Source organism: Gorilla gorilla, chromosome 3 (genome assembly GCF_029281585.2).
Source record: "Gorilla gorilla gorilla isolate KB3781 chromosome 3, NHGRI_mGorGor1-v2.1_pri, whole genome shotgun sequence".
NCBI classification, from domain to species: Eukaryota; Metazoa; Chordata; class Mammalia; order Primates; family Hominidae; genus Gorilla; species Gorilla gorilla.
The window spans coordinates 145511602-145529632 of record NC_073227.2 but is presented as its reverse complement, the minus strand read 5'-3'; the positions used below and the strand labels follow the sequence as shown (position 1 = coordinate 145529632).

Genomic DNA, 18031 nt, shown 5'->3' with positions numbered 1-18031 from the left:
TTGGGAGTTCAAGACCATCCTGACCAACATGGAGAAACCCTGTCTCTACTAAAAATACAAAATTAGCCGGATGTGGTGGCATATGCCTGTAATCCCAGCTACTCAGGAGGCTGAGGCAGGAGAATCACTTGAACTCTGGAGGTGGAGGTTGCGGTGAGCCCAGATCGCGCCACTGCACTCCAGCCTGGGCAACAAGAGCAAAACTCCATCTCAAAACAAAACAAAAGAGTGAACTCCATAAACACGTGGGCACATAAGCTAGAAATGTGTATATATATATATATATTTTTTTTTTTTTAGAATATACAAGGTATGAAATAAGTTCAAAATTTGATTAAGAGAACAGTTAAATATCAATGTCTGGCCAGGCGCGGTGGCTCACACCTGTAATCCCAGCACTTTGGGAGGCCGAGGTGGGTGGATCACCTGAGGTCACGAGTTCAATACCAGCCTGGCCAGCATGGTGAAACCATGTCTCCACTAAAAATACAAAAATTAGCTGGACATGGTGGCGTGAGCCTGTAATCCCAGCTACTGGGTAGTCTGAGGCAAAAGAATTGCTTGAAGCCAGGAGGCCAAGGTTACAGTGAGCCAAGATTGCACAACTGTACTCCAGCCTGGGTGACAGAGCAAGACTCCATCTCAAAAAACAAAACAAAACAAAACAAAAAATGTATTTTATTAAGGTTCTAACTTAATAAATAACTTTTTTATAAACTCTCCAAGGCAACCAATGAAGTTGCAAGTCAAGCAATTTTCATAAATGTGTTACAATAAAAGACAGAGTTCCCAGTTACTCAATAGCCAATGGAATTTCCCTTTAGGAAAATAATCTTCTCAGTTCAGTGTACTTCCTACTTTAAAAAAAAAAAACTTTTTAAAAGATTGTTCCGCATGTTAATTTTTTAATTCGCTTTAACGTGTTTTTAAATTATATTAATAAATTAAATTTGTTCTCATTTTTAAGTGAATTCTTTGTCAAAACAAAGACATTAAAAAGCTTTATGCTTCCAAGCAACTGCAAATTAAAGGAAATTGGAATGGACCAATAACCATTTACTATACTTCATTTATTCAAGGGTTTTCTGTTGAGCATTGTGTAGATACATTTCTTGTTCACGTGATGCACCTTTTTTTATAGAATGAACTCTCCAAGGCAACCAATGAAGTTGCAAGTCAAGCAATTTTCATAAATGTTTTACAATAAAGGACAGAGTTCCCAGTTACTCCATAGCCAGTGGAATTTCCCTTTAGGAAAATAATCTTCTCAGTTCAGTGCACTTCCTACATTTAAAATTTTCTTTTTATTCTTAATTTTCATAGTAGCAATTGAGAAAATATTCTATGTTACAAAGACAAATATTGAGTATAGAATTCATCTTAGTTTATTAGACCATATTTTGATTGTTAAATTTAGAAGTTATGCTTACATCTATTTGAGAAATTGTACTAACATTGATGAGTAGGAATGACAACAAATATTCTATAACAAAACAAATATTATCTTACTAAGAGAAAATACAGTACAAGTAATAATTGTCCATTTTGGGATATAATTTGAGATTTTCTATAATTTTCAAATTAGTTTTATGATTATCTGTGATAAGAACACATGCTTCTTGACCATACTTAGCTCACCAAATCATATGAAATTACATCTGATTTTTATATAAACAATGGTTGATATGTGATGTATAGTTACTTTTCTGAAAAATAACTATGCCTCCATAATTATACTTCATTAACTTATCCAATAAATATTTATACAGGAGTTACTATGTGTCTGTTATAGGTGATAAATATATAGCAATGAACAAAACCAGCCACATACTCCGCTTTCATGTACCTTACATTTTAATGAATTCTTAAAGCTATTCTTTATATTGGGCTTTTACAATGACATTTTGCTACAAACAGTGTAGATTTTAGAAGGCTAACCATTCCTAAACCCATTGGTTTATATGTCTAACTTGGTACATACATAGAATAAATAATACATCTGTTAATCTGGAGCAGGATTGGCATATTTTTTATCAGGCAATAACTAAGCTTATGTTATCGAAGTTTTTAATTGTCTAAATAGAAAGGTAATTGTGCCTTATTTTGCAGGTGTTAATATGCAATACAACCCTGGGCATACGTGCAATAGTTTTTTCAGGTTTTCTGCTTGAGCAAACTGTTATTAAAGTAAATAACAACATATAATTTACACTCAAGTGTATATTGGAGAGAATGTTTGTGTGATAACTGAACTAAATTACCTCCACATTTAAAAATATTTTTACAGCATCTAACTTATTTTTTATTTGATAAAGTAATATTAAAATCAATCAAAATGTCCTAATTTTGCTTTGGTTTGTGAGAGTTTGCCAAGGTTTTTGAATCTGTTTATTATTTATTAGAACAGCTTTTAACTTTAGAAACAGACCTCTAGAAAAACATATTTTACCTATAAAACTCCAAAACTTCAAGGTTTGGTTGCATTAATAACTTGCCTATTAAAATGTGCATGATTCTTCAGAACAAATGTAACAGCAGAATAACCACTCAAGTATGTACTCAGTTAAGAGTCATAAAATAATATACGTAAGATTTTCTAAAGGTTTACATTTAAGCAAATCTTAGCAAAACCAAAACTGACTTGTTTGGGGTCTAGTTTCAGAAATAATATTGATTATAAAGCAAGCAAATCATAAATATAGGGAGGAGCAGTGGTCTAATCAGAGTTGGAAACTGTACATGAAGATGAGTATCCCCAAAGTTTCAGTGAATGGCTTTTTGTTTTTTTTTTTTTATAAAGAATGCTCATTTTATTTAAGCAACTTTGTAGCTACATATGAAATATAAAAGTAAATAGTAAAGGCTTCTTTTCCTCATTGAAAATCCTCTAGAGAAAAAATGAAGTAAGTTTTTGATCAAAAAGTTCTATAACAAATAGTCATTGGTAATTTGTGCCTGTAATTACCATAAAAATATTGAAAAAAGGGCTATGACATCTGTGTCATTTATATGAAACCCCACACGACACTTTCTTTTAGAATTTAGAAGAAGAAAAACACAAAGAAAATAACAACCACCTCAGGAGCCAGATTTTTCTTCCCTTATGATAAGAGAAAATTTACTATGTTCCCATTTTGCTCTGACTGCCTACAAATGCAAAAACAAATCTATATTTAATCGTGGCATGCAATCAATTTCTTCTATTTTGTCATTTTATTGTTATTTATTTATTTATTTTTGAGATAGAGTTTCGCTCTTGTTGCCCAGGCTGGAGTGCAATGGCATGATCTCGGCTCACCGCAACCTCCACCTCCTGGGTTCAAGTGATTCTCCTGCCTCAGCCCATTGCAGGCATGCGCCACCATGCCCCACTAATTTTGTATTTTTAGTAGAGAATGGTTGTCTCCATGTTGGTCAGTCTGGTTTCGAACTCCCGACCTCAGGTGATCCGCCTATCTCAGCCTCCCAAAGTGCTGGGATTACAGGCACGAGCCATGCGGTGCCAGGCCTATTTATTTATTTATTTATTTTTAATTATACTTAAGATCTAGGGTTCACGTGCACAACGTGCAGGTTTGTTACATATGTATACGTGTGCCATGTTGGTTTGCTGCACCCATTAACTCGTCATTTACATTAGGTATTTCTCCTAATGCTATTCCTCTCCCCTCCCCTCACCCCATGACAGGCCCCGGTGTGTGATGTTTCCCACCCTGTGTCCAAGTGTTCTCATTGTTCAAATAGTTTTTTCAAATAGCATCAACAGAGGTCCATTTTACCCCTAATTATTTCAGTGAGAACTGTTTGATTTAAATTTAAATATTGTAAAGACCTTTTCTAAAAGGAAAAATAAAATCTTGCATCACCAGGTGTCAATTTAATTTATTTGTTTTAAAACACTACTTTAAAATGTAAAAATACAAACTTGGTAAAATCTTTGTAGGTGTATACTTCTTACACAAATAACAAACCAATACAAATTTGCAAATTAAATGCACACTCAAAACAATTTAAATTCACAGCAATAGCTAGATATGGCTAATGTTCTCTGAAATTAAGCTCTCCATTACAAGTGTGGGATCTGACACAGGTTCCTAAACAGATGCCAACACTACATGGGTTCTAGTCTTGACGCTATTAGTCAGTCACTTGTGACCTTTTATAAGCCTCAACAACTTCATATATAAAATGGTGTTCCCAAATGCAAAAAAAATGCAGTTTTGCATAATGTCAGGTAAATATATTGTAATCATAAGAATAGGTTTTGTTTAAACGTAGTGCAGGTGACTTCAAATCTCAGTAATGACATAAAATAAAAGCTGACTAATACTTGTCAAACAGTAAACAGATTGTTAATAAAATCTTGTAATTGGTTAAAAGCAGAAATTAATTCCCTAAAATGCATTTATGGATGACATCAAAAGTCATGAATGCCTTTTGAGCCAAGTTATGAAAGACGTGTTTGTGATAAAGAAAATTACTGAACTAGGCCAGAGAGCTGAAAGTTTACTCTTAGTGCAGTGATGTCTAACTAGTTACAAATTAGAATCACTGGATATGATTTTCAAAATGCATATTTCCAGGCCAAAGTCCCAGAAACCTCTCTCACCAGGGTATCCAAGTAGTTTGCCAAGGCCTGGGCAAGAATGTCAGTGACATGACGATAAGCACTCCAAGCCAATGCTCATTGGAGGCACAAGTGAAACAAGATAGAAAATAAAAGCTTCATGACTTTTTGTCTTTTACTTTGTATTAACTGCCTCAGTCAAACATATACATTAGAAATAATTTAGCTGCTTTACCAAACGTGTTATGACATTAAATTTTAAGATAAAGAAGGTTGCCAGTGAAAATATTCTTGCTATTCTTACTTACAATTTAGAGTCACCATGAGGGAACCTAAAATAATGATTAAACTCCCCTTTCTTTGGTTTTATGGTTGCTAAATCACTAAGACCTGTAGGAAAATTTCACACTTTGTCACTAAATGTTATGATGCTGTCTTTTCTCAAGTGATGATCTATTTTTAAATAAATAAAATAAAAACTCCAGAGTGTTAATTCATCTTGCTCTGAAGATGCCAAGATGTGCCTATGAATTTAAGTAACACCTAAAGTTATTCAAGTTATATAAGGGGCAATATCATATTTGGCAACTTACTTGATGCTAACAAGCCTACATTTTTTTCTATGTGTTAATACGACAGCTAATATTAGAAATAAATGTGTTCTTTTAATCATTTACTTGTATCCTTCTGGAATCTTTATCTGAATATATCTGAATACTTAATTATTCTGGATTTTACAATTATTTCATCTGAGTTTAGCTAGAATTATCTGGTCTCTTTTGCTGTACCTTGTATTCATTAAGTGGAGAATTCAGCAAATATTGATGCAATACTATCACTGCATACTTCACTGGGTTAGATGCTCTCGAATAAGCAAAATGATTCAATAAGGGACAATCTGAACAGCTCTGTGAATATACGTAGGACAACTACATTGTACCCTTTAAAGGGAAAACTTTGTGGCATGTGAATTATATTTTTCAAATTTCTTTAAAAATAAGTAAGGGTCGTTTTGCAATTAATGTCTGTAGAATAAGGACGTGAATCCTATTCAAATAATTTATCTCTGTTGAAGCCAAGATGGCTTCTTATTGATAGCACCTCTCCTTCTGAGTTTTTTCCAAAGAATATAATAATCTCTTATGGAATATTTCCAAGCTTATCAACTTACACTAATACACTGATGCTTCATCATTTTAAAAATAGGGGCATTTGCTTGTCACCAAATTTCTGGAGTGTTGCAACTTCAAAGATATCCAAATGTGATTATGGATTTACATTCTTTCCTTACACTCAATTTCCCTTTACAACGAGGGATGCAGGAGAAACATTTGGAGAAGACTGAAGCCATCAATCTCTGTAAGATTCACAGACCACCAAGTGATAACACAGAAGGTGACAAAGAACTTCAGAACCGGCAGACTGTTGAGCTCATTTCATCTGATGCCTTTGAATAAAAAATCCCAAGCCAAAGAGTTAAATTGGTATCTCTGATTTCAAGGTTAGTAGAGATCTGTGACTAGAACTGAGATTTTCCCTAACATTTCACCCTATAACAAATATGTCATTTATCCTAATTTATTTAAATAGGAAATCGTCTGAAATCATATATACATAGTCCTTATTATTTTCTAATACATATATTTTCTTCATCTAGATGTTTGACATTACATATTAAACAATGGTTTCTTGCCCTCAATTAATTTTCAAAGGAAGGCATGAATGCTGTAGCCCTATTGATGGGTGTTACTTCTGGCTTTTTCATGTTCACCTGTATGACCCTGGAAAATTGTTTTGCCTCCCTGTGCCCCTGTTTCTTCAATCAAGTAATCTCTAGATAAGAAAAGTACCTCAGTCATAGGGTTTTTATGAAATTTAAATGAGATAAAAGTGTGTGAGGCACATGGAATAGTGGCCAGCACAGTGTTTGTCAAAATAGAACTGATATTAGTATTAGTATTACTTAATAGTACACTTAAATTTCATTTGTTACCAACGGAACACAAATATTCAATAAACACACATAAACATAGATTATAGTTTTAGAAATAAAGCTTCATAAACTAGAAGGAGCATTTATTAGGCACCTAATAATAAATATCAAACTTTTTAAAACAATCTGTCCTATATTCTGATCTCTACATTTCCTTTAGATATCATCTCTTTAGGTGAAATTTGTCTCTGTTAGAGTAATTAAGATAAAAACAACATAAAAAGGAAAGTATAGGAAAGAATATTCCTCATATTAACTTGTTTCATGTATGTGAAACCTGCATCATGGCAATTCTGATTTGAACAATTCACTGAATTATTATTACTTGACTAAAAATAAATTTAAATAATAGATTTAAATCAAATCATCCTCTAACTTTTACAAAAATTTTAAAACATATTTCAACTTTGTAATTTTATAGAAAGAAAGGAGTTCAATGATTCATACTAAATGATAACTGGTGGTCATTCCTGTTTTGTTATTTTGTGTATTTTCTGAATTTTGTTATAATAAAAGGTAATGTTTTATTTAAAAAATGGCAAAGCTATTTTTATTTTGAATATTTTAAATAGCAAAGTTGTCGGGCTTAGAGTTTTTTAAAAACATTAAACTACATAAAACATCCATGAGAGCATAGACTGTCAGTATTAAATTCTAAATTAAAAACATGGGTTTTCCACTTGCTATTGCATATGATATTGATTAAGACAACTTTTCTTAACTTCTATTTCCATGTCTACAATGATGAATATCATATTTTCTTTCTCACTGGACCATTGTAAGGATAGAAGCATATATCAAAACACTTTGAAATCAGTTTAATACTATTGTGTAAAGGAAATGTGATTTGCATTCCTATAAATATTCCACATTCAACATTCACAATATAACAAATCATGAATCATTGTGCCACGTATGTAAAAAGAGAACTGTCTGAGAAGACCCTCCCTTTTTTTAAGCCAGCTTCCCCATTCACCAGTAATATGTTCTAAGTACCTCAAATTCATCAAATGTAGTTAATAGTTCCTGTCACACTACCTCAGGTAGTTCTAAAGATTAACATGTTTTAATAAAGACTATTAAAATAATCTTTTAAAGTGATTTATACTTGCAAGTCATGATTTCACTATTTTTTTTTTGTTATTAGTGTCATTACTATTGATATCACTTTTGTTGATCCATCTTTTTTTTTTTTTTTTGAAACAGGGTCTCACTCTGTGTCATCCAGGCTGGAGGGCAGTGGCATAAGCATAACTCATTGCATTCTGAATCTTCTGGGCTCAAGTGATCCTCCCACCTCAGCCTCCTGATTAGCTGGAACTGCAGGTGTGTACCATCACAGCTGGGTAATTTTCCTTTTTTCTTTTTTCTTTTTTTTTGGTGGAGACGAGGTCTCACTACATTGCCCAGGATGGTTTTGAACTCCTAAGCACATGTAACCCTCCCACCTCTGCCTTCCAAAGTGTTGGGATTACAAGTATGAGCCACCATGCCCAGCCTTGATTCCACGTTTTTAAAAGACTTATTTACTGTCATCCATTTCGTTCTTCTTTTATTCAAAAAATATTCAGTAAATGCCTACCAAGTGCCAGGTTCTGTCCTAGGCACTGCAGACACGCTAGCCAACAATGAGTATGTGATTCCCACCCTGATGGAGTAGAGCAGTTGAACAATTGTTGTTTATGATGCCCCTGTCACAGGAAGACATTCCCTAAATGACCCCATCTAAAGAATATGCCCCATATACTGCTATCATTCTCCATTACATCACTTTGTTCAGTTTTATTCACAAAAAACTCTATCTGTAATTATCCAATTTATATATTTCTTATATATATTTATATATTAATTAAGATATTATTTAGGATATTCAATCTCTCCCCACAATTGATACTCCAATGAAAGAGCCACTTTTTATCTTATCCCCTCCTATATTCACAGCCCCTGAGACAAGATCTAGAAATTACTAGCATCTTCTCCACTATTTGCTTAATAAATTAACTGTGAGGTCAACTATTTCTATATTATTACTTATAGCACTTATAGCAGATGGCATGAAATCATGTCAGTTTCTCAGCTGGATAGACTCTACGAAGATACCCTATGTCTCAATCCCTGGACACCCTTCACAGCCACTCTCCTGGGGAATTTCATGGCTCTCTCCAACTTATCCACTATTGCTTTTTGGAAGAAATTGTATAAAAAGGCATACACAGTATAATATTATTTGTATAACTAATTATTTGTATATTTAATATTATTTGTATATTTGCAGAATTAATATATATCCATGTGATCCAATATTTATGTTAGATATTTGATATGTAGAAATTTTTAAGTCCCTATAAAATAACCCTATAAAATAATGCCTATCAGTAGACATTTAAACTTCTTCTTTTTTTTTTTTTTGAGATGGAGTTTAGCTCTCATTGCCCAGGCTGAAGTGCAATGGCGCGATCTCAGCTCACTGCAACCTCTGCCTCCCAGATTTAAGCGATTTGCCTGCCTCAGTCTCCCAAGTAGCTGGGATTACAGGCATGCACCACCAGGCCTGGCTAATTTTTTTGTAGTTTTAGTAGAGACGAGGTTTCACCATGTTGGCCAGGCTGGTTTCGAACTCCTGACCTCAGGTGATCCACCTGCCTTGGCCTCCCAAAGTGCTGGGATTACAGGCGTGAGCCACCCAGGCTGGCCTAACATTTAAACTCTGATTAATAAGGGGAACTGTGATGATTTCTATAAAATTTTGAAATTTTTTGAAAATTTTTGTCAATTTGAAATTTGCAAAATTTGAAAATTTTGAAAATTTGAAAAATTTTGTCAGAGAGATAACACTGCCCGCACCCCATACCACCAGTGAAACTTTAATTCTTCTGAGTAATCAGGTTTACCTTACACAATTTGAATATTATCAATATTGCGAATATTGTCTGTATATGTGATTTAGAGGTTAGGTTTTCATTTATTTTTTAGTGACTGTTCATATTAATCCAACTGCAATCCTCTTTCATCAAGACATACTGTTTTCAAATGGCTGAATATGTATGTGCTTCCTATGGCTGTAAAGTAGAGCTGCTTTTATTCTTCAACAGCATCTCATGAGTCCTTGTGTATGCCATGCACTGTGTAGGGAAGTAGTCATAATCTCTCATGTTGTTAGGTGCTGTACAGTTTAACAAGCAGTTTGTCGTATGTACCACAATCTCACATTCATTCTGGAAATTTGGAACTGTCTCTACTTTGTAGGGTTCCTGCCGGAATACAATGAGAAATATATAAAAACCCTTAACACAGTATGAAACATACAAGTGCTTAATAGCTATTAGCTATAACAATGATATGAAATATATTTCCATCCTGATTTTACAAAAAGTCAGAAAGAAGTAACATTTTTACCTAGTTGTGGCAGAACAAAGCCTAGTTTGATTATTTCCAAATCTAGTATGAATTCTATCACCCTATATCTGCCTTTATAACAAACGCGTAATATTAAAACCCAATACACCCAATGGAAAAAGGAGAAAGGAACCCAAGTGTCCATTTTTGATAAACAAAATGTAGTATATACATACAATGGAATACTATTCGGTCTTTTAAAAAAAAGGAAATTCTGACATTTACTGCAACTTGGATCTACCTGGAGGACATTATGCTAAGTAAAATAAGCCAGACACAGAAAAACAAATATGTATGATTCCATTTATATCAGTTACCAAAAGTAGTCAACTTCATGGGAACAGAAAGCAGAACAGTGGTGGCCTGGAGCTTGCCGATTGGAGGAAATGGAAAGTTAGTGTTTAATGGGTAGAGTTTCAGTTTGGGAAACAAAAACATTCTGGAGATAGATGACGGCTACAGTTGCAGAGCAATTTGAAATTATTCAATGACCCAGAATTATACACTTAAAAATATTAAAATGGCAAATTATATGCTATGCATATTTTACCAGAATTTTTAAAAACCTCAATGGCAAGGCCAGACTTTAGCCATTTTCATTAAACAACAGAATGAATGAATTAATACAAATGATGGTAATCTCCCAAATTGTTGCAGGAAAGCTAGGCATTTTTCTTCTTGGCCATTTCTTTTGTTTTTTTTATTTATTTGTTTACTTGTTTTGTGAGATGGAGTCTCACTGTATCACCCAGGCAGGATGGAGTGCAATGAGGCAATCTCAGCTCACTGCAACCTCCATCTCCTGGGTCAAAGTGATTCTCCTGCCTCAGCCTCCTGAGTAACTGGTATTAATGCATGCTCCATTTCTCATTGAAGACAGTTGTTCCCTCTTCCTTAAAACTCTAGGTTGATAAGATTTAACACATTCAATTCAGATTAGAGGTCTGCTGATTTTATGTTATTTACCTGAAACTGCATCTCACTTAAGCCCTCCAACCACAGAATATGTATATCAAGTATCTGATGGGTATTTATTTTAATGGAAAAGCAAAAGGCTGATAGAGATTTGTCTGACATAAGGTGATGTACATATCATGCATGAAAAATACAATTCAAGCTATATAATATGACTCTCCCTTGGCATATTCATTCTTAAAGTATTCTAAGATTGTGTAGTGCCAAACACAATATTTTTCTTTTGTCAGTTCTCCAAAGTGAAACTTGACCACTGAAGTCTAAAGGGTGTACAGCAACAAAGCACAAATAGATGAAACTTTAAATTCCTTCAAGTAACATCTGAGGCTACGAAAGCATGGAGAACATGATTGCCTTAAAAAGTACAGTTTCCAGAAATTCTCGTAAGAATTCCTCGGCAGGCATATGGCTAGAAGCCAACTTTCTCTTTCTCTCTCTCTCTCTCTCAAAAAAAAAAGGTTTTGGATATTTTCCTATCTTGACATTTTAGAGAGATCTAAGGCATTGCCAGATTTCATGTGTGTATGCGGTATTTTTTTTAATCATACTTTTTAAAAATCTTAATTTGCATTCAGTTTTGAGTTTCAGAATCAGGAAAGTCTCAAATTTGATAGAAAGGGTTAACATTTTTTATCCAATATGATTATATATATATATATATATATATATATATATATATATATATATCTCCTAACTAGAGAAATATCACAGACTTCCTGGCTTCCCTCCAAAGACTTTACCAGTCAGGCGCATTGGCTCAATTCCCACTCTACTCTAAAATGTCTTTTTAGTTTGCTTTTCTTTGTCTTTTTCATATTCTAACTGCATAAACTGTTTACCACTAATGTTATGGAGCTTCCCTCCAGTGAGTCAGATTAAAAACATGGTTATTTAATAATCACTAAGTCATACTGGAAAAAATGACTTTTTCAATCAAATGCTTTATTTCCATAAACCCACACTACTCTCTACAAATCTGGATTTGCACTTGAATGTATTCAAGTTCTTCTGCCACAGTGAAAGGCCATTTCAAGAACCTCTATATTCTTTGCCAACATTTTTGTCTATAAATACTTAGCACTTCATATGGCTCCAGAAAAATAATTTCCAAACTAGTAACAAATACTAAATTGCCTATTTATAAAGTCTTATAAAACCTTAAACGGAAGGGGGAAAAAAACTGGACTGGCAGATTTAGAGAGTTCCACACCATCAGGTAGGAAATTGGCTTTTCCCTTTTTGTTCATAATCTCTACCTACCTGAGTCAGAGTAGAACTTCCACACATGAACTCACCATTTTCCCTGATTAAAACTATAGTAAGTTAGTTGGCAAAAGTTACCAAAGCCAATGTTTGCATATAGTATTTTGCAGTAGTTTCTTAAATGCTAGTCAAGGAAAGGTGAATTTTGGGGATATCTGATTAAAAATGGCAATGGTCACCCTAAATTTCCCCTACAAGGAAGGTTTTTCATTTTAACCATCTCTCATGGAAACTGACGGACTTTGAACAACTGAATAACTTAACTTTCTATGATATACGGTTGAAAAAACTAGTTACAGAGTATGTTATTTTTCCCCCAACCTGATATTTAAACTATGTGTATTTACATATTGACTCCTATGTATTTTTCATATATTCCACAGTTCTTGGCACGTTAATAGGTGCTTAAAACATACGCAGTCCTTTACTTTCCTGGATTAGTGTGTAGATTCTGGAACCAGAATACTTGGGTTCAAGTCTATTGCTGACAGTTACAAATTGTATGACCTTGAAAAATACCCTCTATAACCTTTGTATTCTTCATTTCCTCACCTGTAAAATGTGATGTTTCATAGAATGTTTATAAATATTAAATGGTTTAATATACGTACAGTGTGTAGAAAAATGTCTGGCAAATGCTATTTCCAGCTCTACCAATAATTGCTTCCAGTAAATTTTACCTGGAAGAATTATAATTGGTGGATGAGACTTTGTGGAGCAATGTGGTAAAATAAATTGATATCATTTGATGCATATTTGTGATGCTAAAATTAAAAGGGAAACTTCTGGTTTCTTTATAGTCTAACTAAACTAAAGAAAAGCTTCTGTATGGCAAAAGAAACTATCAACAGAGTGAACAAACATCCTACAGAATGCAAAAAAAATTTGCAAACTATGCATCTGACAAAGGTCTAATATCCAGGATCTACAAGGAACTTAAACACATTTACACATAAAAATAACAAACACCATTAAAAAGTGGGCAAAGGACATGAACAGACACTTTTCAAAAAAAAGACATACATATGGCCAACAAGCATATGACAAAAAGCTCAGTATCACTGATCATTAGAGAAATGCAAGTCAAAACCACAATGAGATACCATCTCATACAAGCAGAATGGCTATTACTAAAAAGTCAAAAAAATAACAGATGCTGGCAAGCTTGCAGAGAAAAAATAACATGTGTACACTGTAGGTGGGACTGTAAATTAGTTCAACCATTGTCAAAGGCAGTGTGGCAATTCCTCCAAGACCTAAAACAGAAATACCATTCAACCCAGCAATCCCATTACTGGGTATATACCCAAAGGAATATGCATCATTCTATTGTAAAGACGCACATGTTATGTTCATTGCAACACTATTCACAATGGCAAAGATGTGGAATCAACCCAAATACCCATCAATGGTAGACCGGATTAAAAATATATATATAGTACATACACACCATGGAATACTACGCAGCCATTAAAAGAACAAGATCATGTCCTTTGCAGGAACATGGATGGAGCTGCAGACCATTTCCTTACCCAACTAACCTGGGAACAGAAAACCAAATATTCCATGTTCTTACTAATAAGTGGGAGCTAAATGATGAGAACATATAAACACATAGAAGGGAACAACACATACTGGGGTCTATTAGAGGGCAGAGGATGGGAGGAGGGAGAGCATCAGGAAAAATAACTAATGGATACTAGCCTTAATTAATACCTGGGTGATAAAATAATCTGTACAACAAACCCCATGACAGAAGTTTACCTATATCAGCAGTCCCCAACCTTTTTGGCACCAGGGACCGATTTTGTGGAAGACAATTGTTCCACAGAGCAGGGTGGGGCAGGTCTCATAAGGAGCACGCAATCTAGATCTCTCACATGCTCACTTCACAATAGGGTTCACGCTCCCACGAGAATCCAAAGCAGGGGCTGATCTGACAGAAGGCAGAGCTCAGGTGGTAATGCTCGCTAGCCTGCCGCTCACCTCCTGCTGTGCGTCCCGGTTCCTAACAGACCACAGACCCGTACTGGTCAGTGGCCCCGGGGTTGGGAACTCCTGACCTATATAACGAACCTGTACATTTAGCCCTGAACTTAAAATAAAAGTTAAATCTATAAAGGAGGAAAATTCTAATTTAGTTATATTCAAGGCGTTTCTGTTTCCCATACTAGTTTTAGTCAAATATTCATTTTCTATTACTTTATCATATACTTTATTTCTTAAATATACTTTCCTCTTTCCCTACAGCTAATGATCTTATTTAAACAACAGTCATAACTCTCCAGCTTACTGCAATAGTCTATGAATCTCCTGGCAACCAGTCTTGCTATCCTCAAATATATAATAGCTCTCTCGTCAGAAATAGCAAGAACCTAATTAGACTATTGGAAACAGAAATGGTGGTATGAATAGGAAAGACAATAGAGAGCAAAACTGATAAGACTTGACCATTTATTTACATATAGGAAGCAAGGAAAAAAGAGAAAGAGAAGTCAAGGAATAAAGTTGAGGTTTTCAGCTTGAATGATGAGAAGAGAGTCCACATTCTTTTGGACAACATATCCAAGCTCGTGGCTACTTTCATGGATACTACACTCCAAATGCAAATTTTAATCTAGACTACTCTGTTGTGCTCCAGTTCACATATCCATCTGCCTGCTGGATATTTCCATTGGTATCTCAGAATGACCTCACATTTAACAAGGCCCTGAACTAATTTATTGTCTTCTTGTTATGACTCCTCATCCGGTGTTCCCTAACTCATCATCCACTTAGTTGCTCAAGGCAGAAACTGAGCCATCTTCCTTGGTTCTTCCATCATTTTCCACATCTACATTCAATTCGTCATCAAGAAATACCAGGACCACATCTTCAACACATCTCCACTCAATGCATGCACCTCCAACTCTACTATCAACTGTTAGTCCAGGGCCCCAAGTTCTCCATGCTCAATTTCTAAATCCGCAATGCCCCCAACCTCTAACTGTTTTCTTTTCATGTAGCCAGAAAGCTTTTTATGAAACACAAATAAGATAAAATCAATAATTTGATAAAAACTCTTGATGGCTTCTCATTTTGGTATGAGAACTACCAAACTCTTAGTCTTACTTTGGGTGCTCTTCATTCTCACACCCAAGCTGACCTTCCAGGGTCTCTTCTCACTTTCCTTTCAGCACTCCATGCACCAGCTGAAAAAACCTCACTTCCTTCAGTTATACAGAGTTGTATGCTTTTCCAGCTCATGGCATTTATGCATACTACTCTTTCTGCTCAGAAAACTGACTCCTGACCACTGAAGATGGCCTAGTTAATTCAAGCGATCCTTCGTATCGCAGTTTAAATATCACTTCCACCGAGACTCCTTTAGTGACTCCTCTGGTGATCCACAGTCTAGTTTGGGTTCCCTTCTAATATATTCTGAAAGTCCCCTATTCTTTCTCCTTAGCATATGCTTATCATAATTTATTAAAATACCTTATTAATAACTGGCTTTCTTAATAGACAGGGTGAAGTTGAAATTCACGGGGGGCTAAATTTCCAGGTCCAGCACATAAACAGATTGTGATGCTGAAGAAGAGACAGAAGTAAAAATAGATCAACATAAATGTGACAGATGATGCTATAAGATTACTACAAGAATCACTATAGAGAGAAAAAAGTCCAAGAAAAGGTATTTGAAAAAAACTACATTTAATTTGTAGCAAGAGGGAGGATGAAAGAGGGGAAGCTAGAGTGAGGGCACACATGGGGTGGAGAGAAGAGAGAAAGAGAGAGAGAGAGAGAGAAGGAATAGGAACATCCACAAAAGTAAGCAAAAAATAAGCAAGTTTCAAGAGCATCCATCAGTCCATCAACAATGGACAACTGTTTCTGCTCACTTTTGCATCCTTGAAATCTAGAATGATTGTAATGCACAGTAGATTCTAAGCAAATATATGTTAAATTAATGGCCAGCATTAAAAGTTTTCCAGGAACTATCAATAGGGGAACATATAAATGAAATATTAAGTAAGCCTTTCTGCAAACTAAACAGTGATGAGATAATAAGTAGTGAATATAATAATCCATAATCGTTGCAATTCCAAAATCAAATCTAGTTTTAAAAAATAAGCTACAGGCCAGGTAGGGTGGCTCACACCTGCAATCCCAGTACTTTGAGAGGCCAAGGCGGACGGATCACGAGGTCAGGAGATCGAGCCCATCCTGGCCAACATAGTGAAACCCCGTCTCTACTAAAATACAAAAAATCAGCCAGGAGTGGTGGCATGCGCCTGTTTTCCCAGCTACTTGGGAGGCTGAGGCAGGGGAATCGCTTGAACCCAGGAGGCGGAGGTTTTAGTGAGCCGAGATCATACCACTGCACTCCAGGCTGGCAACACAGCAAGATACTTTCTCAAAAAAAAATATATATAAATTAAAAAAAGCTATATTGATATAGAATTGAAAAAATAAAAAAATTAAACTAAGTAACATGGTATGATTTAATCTAAAATAAGTTTAATTTTAGGATTCCATTCCCAGTACATCACTCTAAAACGAGGAGCAAATCAGGAGGAATTATAGCTGAACACAAATATTAAAAAGTGGCTACATATATTCACTTCTATTTGCTTCTCTCAAACTAAGAAATTATATATAAATATATATAAGCACCCAATTTCATTAACATATTGCTTTATTACAGGTGAGAACATGACTAACACTTACAAATTCCATGTCTTTGAAATTATGCATTTATTCCTAAGGACACCCACATATATGTACATAGTTTGCCTTGTATACAATTTTTATTGTTGTGAAAAATGATTTGATAATTTCAGTCTTAAATTTTTTAACTATTTGAAAAACTTCTTTTTGCTTTACTAAATTTTTTTTTTCAGATGAGTTCTAAAAGTTTCACAACATTTATATAAACCATCCAACTAATGCCAAGCTAGGAAAAGACTCTCTTCCCTTTAGTTTGGTTTTGGTGTTTGTTTTATTTTTTGACTAGTCAAGTGCAGTAGTCGGGGGGTGGGGAAGTAAAATAAGGAGTTCTGTCTGTAATTGGCCATGACCAATCAGTTGAGATAACTCATTACCTTCAGACCAGCTATCTTCCCTTTTGACATAATCACACTAGCTGGATTCCCTCACATAGCTTTTGAATACTATATGTTTAATAGAAATTCTCCTGTATTTTTTATTCTCTTACTTGACAAAGTTCTCTATTCAAAGAAGAATATATAGTGCAATACATTTTCCTCTATCAAAAGTAATTTTGGATATTTTACTAATATTTAAAATTCATATGGTATTCAACCATGTAAAAAAGGCCAAACAGTACATGTAAATCTGTATATCTCCAGACCAGATCCTAAACTGAACAATTCCTCTACCCAATTCTTTGCTTGCAGATTTTGGGAATCTTTTTCCCTGCATCAGAAGAGAAGAATCATTTCTCTTCTAATATCATACCACCAAACCTCTCAAAATATTACCTACTCATGTCATCATGACAGCTCTACCTATAATTTCAACTAATATCTTTCAATGTATACCTGATGTCCGGCTAGGTTCTCAGAATGTTCTCTTACACTGGACAGAACATGATGCTTGCCCTCAATCTATTTACAGTCTTGCCCTCTTGAAAAGAAATATATAGTCTGCATATCCCTAAAAAGTTGAGAAAGGAAAAAAAATGTTTATGTGTAAACACACACATACGCTTTTAATCAAGAACCATGATAATATAAGGGTAAATATAACAAAATAACAATGCAAGGAAACATTGTATTATCAGCACATCATGAATCTGAAGAGTGGTACAGCAGTCAAGAACATCTAGTGAGAGA

The 18031-nt window shown here is 34.6% G+C and overlaps 1 protein-coding gene across 3 annotated transcripts in view; it reads right to left on the bottom strand.

The window, feature by feature from the left end:
* The window catches only part of FAT4 (FAT atypical cadherin 4), a 177930-nt gene that overhangs the window by 112861 nt on the left and 47038 nt on the right, over nucleotides 1-18031 (bottom strand). The window lies entirely within an intron of this gene.